A 9,826-nucleotide genomic window follows, 5' to 3' on the forward strand; every position below is an offset into this window, starting at 1 on the left:
TGCCTCGGCTTGCGGCCCCTGCCTCCACTGCAAAGCCAGCAGTGCGGCATCTCCAAGTCTCTCCTGTTGCCCCAACTGCCCTCTGACTTCACCCTCTCTGCTCCTCTCCTCTGTTACCTGATCGTGCTGAAGAGCTCAGGTCCACAGAGAGCACCCGACACGGCCACAGTGCCTTCGTCAGACGAAGGCACCATTGCTCCACTCTGTCGCCTGCAAGCTTGATTCCGATGTCACCAGCTTTTCCACTCACACCATTGCCCCTTCCAGGAAGCCTCCAGGAGCCCCGTGGCATTTGGTCATCGAGTCCCTCGGTCCCCTCTGGGTTCCTCATCTGACACTTCTAGGAATGCTGCTTGGGTATTTGTAGAATGTCTCTCTGTTAGGGTTTGGGTGTCAGGTCCCCCAAAACTCATGTGTGAGACACGCAAGAAGGTTTGGAGGAACGGCTGGGTCGGAGCCTTCACCCCACAGTGCTCCGCCCACGGGATTGCCTGGGCGGTGGCTGGAGGAGGCGGGCACCCGGGCGCCGTTTGGGGTGCATCTGTATCTGGCCAGCGGAGTCTCTGCTCCCGACCCGCGGGTGGGCCGCTTCCCTCCGCCACGCTCTCCCGCCATGATGGTCAGCCTCTCCTCCAGGCCCCAGGAATGGCTGTCCATGGACCGAGACCCCCGAAGCCGAGGGCCCTCAGATACACTCTTCCTCCCTACAGGTGCTGCTCGGGCCGTTGGTCACCGCCGCCAAAAAGCTGAGCAAGCACCCTCCCCCGTCTCGTCAGCAGCCTCGCTGAGCCGTTCGCAGGCCAGGCCACTCCCCGCGGAAGCCGCACTGGCTGGGGGCCTGGGTTCTCCACACGGTTAATCGGCTGTGACTTCGTGCACGTCCGAGGTCGGTTCAGTGTCTCCCTCTATGAGACTTGGGCCGACATCAGACGGCGGCTGAAGGACCGTCCGACGTCCTGGAGGCGGCCTCGCCCGAGGCCTTTGTGGGAGGACCCCGGGGCTGTTGTCCTGTTCACCTTCCTTCAAGCCTCCTCCTGCCCAGGACTGCCTGTGTCCCCGCTGGACGTGGGCTCCCTCGAGGCGGCCTGCTCAGCCCTGTTGGCTGCCGAGCCCCGGCGCCCCGAGGGCGGCCTGGGACAACCAGCCCGGGGCTGGGAGCCTCGCGGCAGTGAGCAGCGCGAGTGTGCGCGACAGGATTGAGCCCCGCCTCGCGTCCCTGCGAGGCCACCGCAGCCCTTTCTACTTTTCACTTTGAGTCAGGGTCTCGCCGAGTTGCTCAGGCTGGTTGGAGAACATGGGATCCTCCGGCCTCAGCCTCCAGTCACTGGGATCACAGGCTACGGGCGGAAGCGGCTCTTTCTGAGGCAATGATCAAACCACGGATTTCCCTGGGCTTCCCCGTCCACACGGGCACAGGGACGACAGGCACACCCGCCACAGAGCTCGGCCACAGAATGCCCACCCTCCCACCCGCTCTCCGGCGAGAAGCTGGACCCCGGGGTGGAAAAGGAGGGCTGCCCAGCCACACAGGGGCCCATTTGCACACCCCCGGCTCTGTCTGTGACAGTGACACTGTGGCTGGGAGTCCCAGGGAGGCCGTGGCAGGCTGTTAACATCCTGAAGTCCACCCGAACCGCCTGGTAACGCGCCTCTGCTCCGGACCCCAACTCTCCCTGCCGTGTGAACTGCACTCAGAGCCCCCAGACTCCTCAAGAGCCAGGAGCTAGTGGGCACTGCTGCTGGCGGGGTCCTCCGAGCCCCTGAGGGGCCAGTGCCCGGGACACACTGGGCGTGACAGTTTTGAACTCTGTCCTGCTATGTTCTGGCACACAGTAGGTGCTCAGTGAAAAACTGATGTGGCCCTGGCCCCGCCCACCGGTGCTCCCCCCCCACCCCAGCGTGTCCTCAAGCCTCCCTGGGGTGGTGACGGACAGGAGAGGAGCCTCTGAGCGCCTATCTCCGGAGGGAAGCGGGGAGATAACAACCTCTCACTTTCCCGCTGCCCCAGGGTGGAGATAACCCAGGAGGAGCCAGCAGTGCCCCAGCCCTGCTAGCAGCCGGCCACCCACCCGCCCGGGGCTCCCACCAGCCCACTATCGCTGACTCCAGGCTGAAACCCAAGATGCGGCTCGGAAGAGAGGCCGGGACAGTGGGCGATGAGCCAGGGGAGCTGGTGGGAGGAGGGTGACTCCAGCGTCCCCTGGCAAGTGACCTCTAGGCCGCAGCAGCCTCCCCAGGCTTGGTGCCACCCCCCCATCCAGCCCACACTCCCCAGAGCTGCCCTAAGGCACAGCCTCTGCCTAGACCACCAAGGGCCCTCAAAAGTGCCCAGTCCAGCCCTCTTGCTAGCTAACGAAGAAGCTGAAACCAGAGAGGTTGGGGAGCTCATTCAAGTCACACAGCATGTTGACAGCAGAGGAAGGACCTGAACACAGATCCCCCGGCGGCTGCGCGTTCCTCTTCAGCACATCAGACTTCTGTCCTCAAATACAAGCCAACGATTGGGAGCAGGGAGCCCAGGGGTTAGAGCGCAGCAGGTCTAAATTCTACAAGGAGGGTTGAAGAACAGAGACGACGGGGCTGCGTGGTACGGGGAGGAACCCAGAGCCGGGAGCAGGACAGCAGGTTTGCGCCCTGCCCTGCCACCGACGCACCGTGACCCCTTGACCACGTCCCTCCTCCTCCCTGGGCCTCCGTTTGACCATCTACTATGAACAGATGGAAACGGGCTGGGGCGTAGCTCAGCCCCGGCACTGCAAAAAAAAACCCAGCGAGCACAACAGCCGTACCGCGAGAGTGCTGTCCAGCGGCTGAGGGACGTCCTTTGTCCACGGGGCGCAGGACAGCGCTGCCCCTCCCAAAGGCTGCTTCGCCCTCCTGTCTCCGGCTTCCCAAGGATGCGGGACTTGGGTCCAGCCTTGAGGAGCCGCCCCTCCGGCAGGTTCCCCTAGGAACCCGTGGCCACCTGTGGGTAGCGCTTCCCCCCAGGAAGCTTCCAGCACCCAGGGCTGGATGAAGGTGAGTGTGTGAAGGAGCCCGAGGCCCGGCCTCCCCTCACCAGGTGGGGGCACGGTGCCCAGGGCTGCGGGCGTGGCGCGGGACTCTCACCAGGAAGCGTGACGGCAGCCCGGGCACTGCCCTGCTCCCAGCCCACCGGCTCCTGGTGCCCACGGTGCAGCCCGGCCTGAGACCCAGAGCGCCAGCCCCAGCGCGTGGCCACACCGGGCAGGGCAGGCCGGCCCAGGGCTGCAGCACCCAGGCCCTGGTCCTCTCGTGCTGAATCTGATGCTCACAGCGGAGTAAAGGCACGGGGGGGGGGGGGGGGGGGCATGGGGAACGAGGCAGGGAGCAGGGGCCCGGGGCCAGCTCTCCAGCTGCGGAGCCCTGACCTGCTCCAGCACCCTCTGCCTGGCCGCTGCCCGCAGTCCTCATCTGAGTGGCTGAACCAGTTTCCTCCTGAGGGTGTTGCTGATAACAGGTCACAGCGGGATCATGACGATGACATGAGACACCGTCACTCAAATAGAAACTTCCCCCAAAGAGAAAAACTGCCCAGCCTGGTTGGAGTTGAGGGAAACGGAGGCCAAGCCTCCATGAGAGGCCACTGTGCCTCCGCTGGGATGGATGCAGTGGCAACGTGGGTCGGGACAAGGACACAGTGGTCTCCTCATTTGCTGCTTGCAGGATCAACAGAAGACGCTCAGCCACTTTGGAAGACCAGTTGGCGGTTCCTCAAAATTCAGCATGTGGCCAGGTGCCTGGCGTCTGAGCGCTGAGCTCAAGAGTTCAAGACCAGCCTGAGTGACAGAGCGGGGCCCGTGACCCCGTCTCAACGACATGTGAGACAGAGAGCTGACCTAGAACCCAGCATTTCCCCTTCCAAAAGGGAAATGAAAACATATCCACACAAATGCATAGAGGCCAACACCCCAGCAATATGTCCCTAATAGCCAAAAGGGAGACACGACCCGATGTATCAAATGTGGCAGATCCATACAATGGAATATTACCCAGTCATGAAAAGGATGGAATGTAACCAGGCATGACCACACACACCTGTCTTCCCATCTTCTCAGGAGGCCGAGGCAGGAGGATGGCAAATTTGAGTTCAGCCTTGGTGACTTAGCAATTCCCTGTCTCAAAGCAAAATGGGCTGGGGGTAGCTCAGTGGTACAGCACCTGCCTACCACGCACAAGCTCGGGTTCAACCCCCAGTTTTTTTAAAAAAGAAGGAATGACATGGGAATGCCCCAACACCGCACTCCCGGAAGTGCATCTCGAGGCCGCACGAGGGATGATTCCATTGACACGAAGCCTTCAGAACAGACAAATGCGCAAAGGCAGAGCGTAGAGGAGTGTTTCCAGGGCTGGGGAGGCAACCTGGGGGTGACCGCCGACAGGATCGGGTTTCTTCGGGAGACGAAGATGCTCTAAACTTAGACAGTGGGTTGGCCACACAACATTGCAAACACTCAAAACCACGGAATCATGCACTCGACGTGGGAGCACTTGTTAGGAGACGTAAGTTGCCTCTCCGGGGTGTGGTGGCCACGCCGCCGGGGCACCCTCGTGAGAACCTTCTCAAAAACCAACAGCTACATGATGGGGGGGGAGGGGTTAGTGTTAGGGTTAGGGTTAGGGTTAGGGTTGGGGGGGGCAAGAATGGAGGAAGGAGGGACTGTATAGAGGGTAAAGAGGGGTGGGAGGGGTGGGGGGAAGGGAGAAAATAACAGAATGAATCAAACAACATTACCCTATGTGAATGTATGATTACACAAATGGTATGCCTCTACTCCACGTACAGAGGAACAACATGTATCCCATGTGTTTACAATAAAAAAAAAGAAAAAAAAATCAGCATACTACAGTGATGCAGCCACATCAATGTTCATAGCTGCTCAATTCACAATAGCCAGACTGTGGAACCAACCTAGATGTCCTTCAATTGATGAATGGATAAAGAAACTGTGGTGTATATATATACAATGGAATATTACTCAGCCATAAAGAATAATAAAATTATGGCATTTGCAGGCAAATGGATGAAGTTGGAGAATATCATGCTAAGTGAGATAAGCCAATCCCAAAAAGCCAAAGGACAAATGATCTCGCTGATAAGTGGATGATGATACATAATGGGGAGTGGGAGGGGGGCAAGAATGGAGGAAGGAGGGACTGTATAGAGGGAAAAGAGGGGTGGGAGGGGTGGGGGGAAGGAAAAATAACAGAACGAATCTAACACCATTACCCTATGTAAATGTATGGTTACACAAATGGTATACCTCTACTTCATGTACAACCAGAGAACCAAGTTGTACCCCATTTGTTTACAATAAAAAAAAGATGGTCATTCAAAAAAAAAAACAAAAACAAAAAACCAACAACTAGGGGCTGGGGAGGTAGCACAGTTGGAGCGCTTGCCTCACAAGCACAAGGCCCTGAGTTCAATCCCCATCACCAAAAAAAAAAAAATCTACAATCGAAAAGGGCCCGGATGAGCCACAGCAGAGCACTTGCCCAGCCCGGGCGAGCCCTGGGTTCAATCCCCAGCACTGCTTAAGCACAGGGCTGGCCCCAGCTCCAGGGCGCCCGGAGCTCAGCAGTGGTAACTGCTACGATCATAACTACTGTTTATCTTGGTCGAGCCCAGGCGGCTGCACCACTGAAGCACCCCCAGCCCTATTGATTTTTTGAGACAGGATCTCGCTAAGTTGCCCGGACTGGCCTCAAGCTTGCCAACCTCCTGCCTCAGCCTCTGGAGGCATTGGGATCGCAGGTCACGACACCGCGCCCTGTTTAGGATCATTATTCTTGTTATTTTCAATCTCATCTTTTCTTCCTCACACCAACCCATAAGGTGGGCAGGGGAGGCAAAGCAAGCCTTGGAGAAGGGCCATGTCCCACAGGAAGCAGGGGCCCAACACCTCCCTGGAACACGTGAGAGTGGGCCAGGCGGCCTTCCCAGGGTGGGGTGGGGCGCAGGGACCCCTCAACTGCATTTCCATCTGCCCGGCCCGTGGTGGACTAGGGGAGGGGCCGTGGGGGCCCCAGGGGCTGGCCCTCCGGTCCCTCCCCTCCAGGCCTGTCTCCCCATCTATCAGGGGGGCTCACCAGTGGTTTTTGCTTCAAGTCACCCTGGGGCCAAGAAGGCAGTTGAGTCCCTAGGGCCCTCAGGGACTCCGCCCATGTCCCTGCCTCTCCTCCAGCCCTGCCCAGCCCTGGAAGGCAGGATGTAGCTGCAAAGGTAGGTGGGGAGGAAGGCGTGGGGGCGGGTGCACAGGAACCTGCATCCCGGGGCCAGGAGATAGGAACTCCAGGTGCTTGTGGCGCAGCTTCCGGCTCCAGCCCCGGGAAGAGGCCTCGGCTGCTGCCTCCGGGGACGCAGGACCTGGCCCGAAGCCCGGAGCCCTTCCTGGACCCGGTGCCAGCCCTGCTGCTTCCTTCTGCAGGGGAGACACTCTGGAGCCTCGAGCTCGGGCCTGGTCCCGAGGTTCCGCCCACCAGCCCCAGACCCTCCGCGTACCCAGCAAGAGGGTGAAGCTGGGCCCGTGCGGGGCGCTGGGACAGGCGTCCACGTGTCCCGCTGAGGATGAGTGCACAACAGGGAGGGGGGGTCCCGAGGCCAACCAGGGCAGGCTTGTCCCCCCGGCGGACGGCTGCAGCTTGGCTCCCGTCAGCTGGAGCTAGACCTGATTTTTCAAGAGAAGTCAGAAATCTAACTGTGAAGTCTCAGAGTTTGGAAATTTTTGCAAGCAAAGCTTACACATGCCCAAGGACGGGCTGTAGGCCACCTTGAGCAGCACCGTCCCGTTGATGGACGCCACCACGGTACAGCCCAGCTCAGCGGGGCCCAGGGGAGGACAAGGACACACGAAATCTCCAAGTGGCCCAGGTGCTGAGAAGCAGGGCCCAGCCACAAACCCGGGCCCCCCGACTGGAAGAAGGTGCCCCCACCAAGCTATTCCTTTGTTTAAAAACAGAACGCGACCCTTCCGCCCTCAGTCTGGCCAAGGAACAATGGAGCGTCCACAGAGCACCCGCACAGGAGCAGCAGGAAGCGCTTATGTGTGGAGCTGCTGGCCGCCACTGTCCGAGGGCGAGGGGACGGCGGTCCAGGAGGGCGTGTGTCTCAGGCAGAGGAAGAGTGCGAGCGTGAGGCGAGGCCGGTGTGGCCCAGCGTGGCCCAGCGTGGAGGAGCCCAGCCCCAGCCACCTTCGACGTCCTGACCTCCGGCCACGGCAGCTAAGGCACAAAAACAGGGGGAATCGTTCTGGCATTTGTTTTCAGCGTCCCTCCTCCTCCCCGTCTCATGGTCCTTTCCTGGGACAGGAAGGGGGACGTGAAGGTGGACCTGGGGTCACTCCCTGGGAGCGGGAGGTGGGGGAGGGGAGGAGCCTTGAGAAAACTGGGTCGCGTACCCCAAGTGGCGGTAGGTGGCCCTGGCGCAGAGCCAGGTCTGTGGCCCTCCCCGCTCCTCCCCGCTGGCCTCCCCTTTCTCAGCAGAGGCTGGCCTCAAGCCAGCCCTGGCCTAGGCTGCCTCAGGTTTCTTCCCTGAGCTGAGGGGGCAGTTCCCGGCCCCAGCCAGACTCCACACTCCTGCCTGCCCAGCTGGACTCGGAGCAGCTGGATTCCTTCCGGGAATGGCTCAAACCCCAGGTCCAAAGGCCACCTGTGTCCAGTGAGAAGTGTCCCCACCCCCAAACCTCCGGTCCAGCTGGGCTGCAGCAGCCCCTAGCAGAGCCTGTAGCTGGAACCCCCCAGTACATCCTGCCCTGGTGGGACTTGTGGGTAGGATGTCCAGGGGAGCCATGGTGTCCCCTTGGGCCACATTCAGCATTACAGGAGGGAATCAGCACCCTGAGGAAGAGACCAGAGCGATCAGGCCATTTGGCCAAAGTCCCTGACACAGTCATGAAGACCAGTTTCATAGAAGAAATAAGCAAATGTGTTCTCGTCATGTGGAGTCGGGATGTACAGAGGAAGCCCTGGCCCCACTGCTCCCTGGCCCTCTCCCCTGCTTCACTTTGTCCCCAGCGTCCCCTCTGGAATATATTATGGAGTTAATAATATAGACTGCCACCTGTGTCCCCAGGAGGCATGGGTGTTGTGGGCTGTGTCTACCATAACCCCAGCACCTTGAGCCTTACACCCAGATTACCCAGGGCTGGTTGGGTGGCCCAATGTGATCACGAGGATCCCCCAGATGTGGAAGGGGGGACAGAAGAGTGTCAGTGTCAGAGAGATTTGATGACCCCAGGCTGCTGCATTTTTAGGGGGTGGAGGGGTACCAGGGTTTTGGGGTGCTTAACCAGGGGAGCCACATCCCCAGCCCTTTATTAAATGTTTTGTGAAGAGACAGGGTCTCACTCAGTTGCTTAGGACCTCGCTAAGTTGCTGAGATTGGCCTTGAACTTGCGATCCTCCTGCCTCAGCCTCCGAATCACTAGAATTACAGGTGTGCACCACCACGCCCGGGTTGCTGCTGGCTCTGAAGGGGAGGAGGGGGCTTCAGGCCACAGAATACAGAAGGGCAAAAACCCCCAGAGGAACCCACTTCAGACTTCTGAGCTCCAGGACTGGAGGATGGATTCCTGTTGTTTTAAGCACCATCTGTGCACTCCTTTGTTATAGCAGCAATTAGAAACTAATACAGTCGTGGCCCCTTCAGGAGCATTTTTCTCTGAATTTACTTGTTGGTTGGTTGGTTGGTGGTGCCGGGGGCCAGGCAAGCGCTCCGCTGCTGAGCCACACCCCACCCTGGGACGATCTCCCACTCACATCCTGTGAGTCGCTGCTCTGCATAGGAGGCCCCGCGACCACCAGACCACCCAGGGGAAGGAGCTCACACGGGCTGTTCTCCAGAAGGAAGGGCAAGTGCTCGCCCCTCGCCCAGCCAGCATGTGGCAGGCCTGGGGCTTGGACACCTGCCCCAAAGTCTGGCTCGCCCACCACCAAGCTCCACAGCCCTGGCACGGCCACAGGAAAGAGGTTCTTCAGGACGCACGGCCTCCCTGCCTGAGGTCCCTGCCCTCGCAGCCCGTCCTGTCCTGTCCCTGTGTGGAGGGCTGGCAGGCGTCCAGAGCCACTTTTCCTCTTTCACTATTACACACAGTGCCACGAGGACACTTGTGAGCACGTGAACCAGTTTCTCAGGAAACGCCTGGGCCAGTCCTCGCTGGGTGGCCCTGGGTCGGCCACACTGCCTCTCTGAGCCTTGGTGTCCTCAGCTGTTAAATGGAGTATCTGCTGATGCCTCCTTCACAGGCGCCTTCCCTGTGCAGAGCCTCCTCCGCAGGGCCAGGGCTCACAGTGCTGGGGAGCCGACCCTGCGACTCAGCCGTCCCTGGCCGCTCGGTCTGAGTGAGGTCTGTCCCGTGGAGCTGAGCTCAAGCCCAGGCCATGCTGCACACCCAGCCTGCCCAAGGCGTGGACCCCAGGGCCCTGGGGCTGCGAGGTCCGTGCTCCACTGATGCGCCCCGCAGCGCTCACGGGGTCAGACGCAGAGTGGTCACTTCCTGCTGGGGATTTTGAGCCAGCCACTCACCCTGTGGCCGGGTTTTGGCGCCCTCCCCCGTAACGGAGGACAACGATGACAGCTCCCAGGGTCCCCCACAGATGGAACCCTGGGAGGGAACACCAGGATAGAGAAGGCCAGGACACTCCCGGCTCCAGACCGCGCGGGCCTCCCAGAGGGAGCGGGGAGCTCGGGAGGCGGCCCCGTTCGGCCGGGGTCAGGGAGGACTTCCCGAGGAAGGGGCATCGGAAGTCCTCGGGCAGCCCAGCTAAACCGGAGGCGCCCCTCTGTGGGGGTGGGCTTCAGCTGTCC

Source organism: Sciurus carolinensis, chromosome 4, assembly GCF_902686445.1.
Source record: "Sciurus carolinensis chromosome 4, mSciCar1.2, whole genome shotgun sequence".
Taxonomy (NCBI): domain Eukaryota; kingdom Metazoa; phylum Chordata; class Mammalia; order Rodentia; family Sciuridae; genus Sciurus; species Sciurus carolinensis.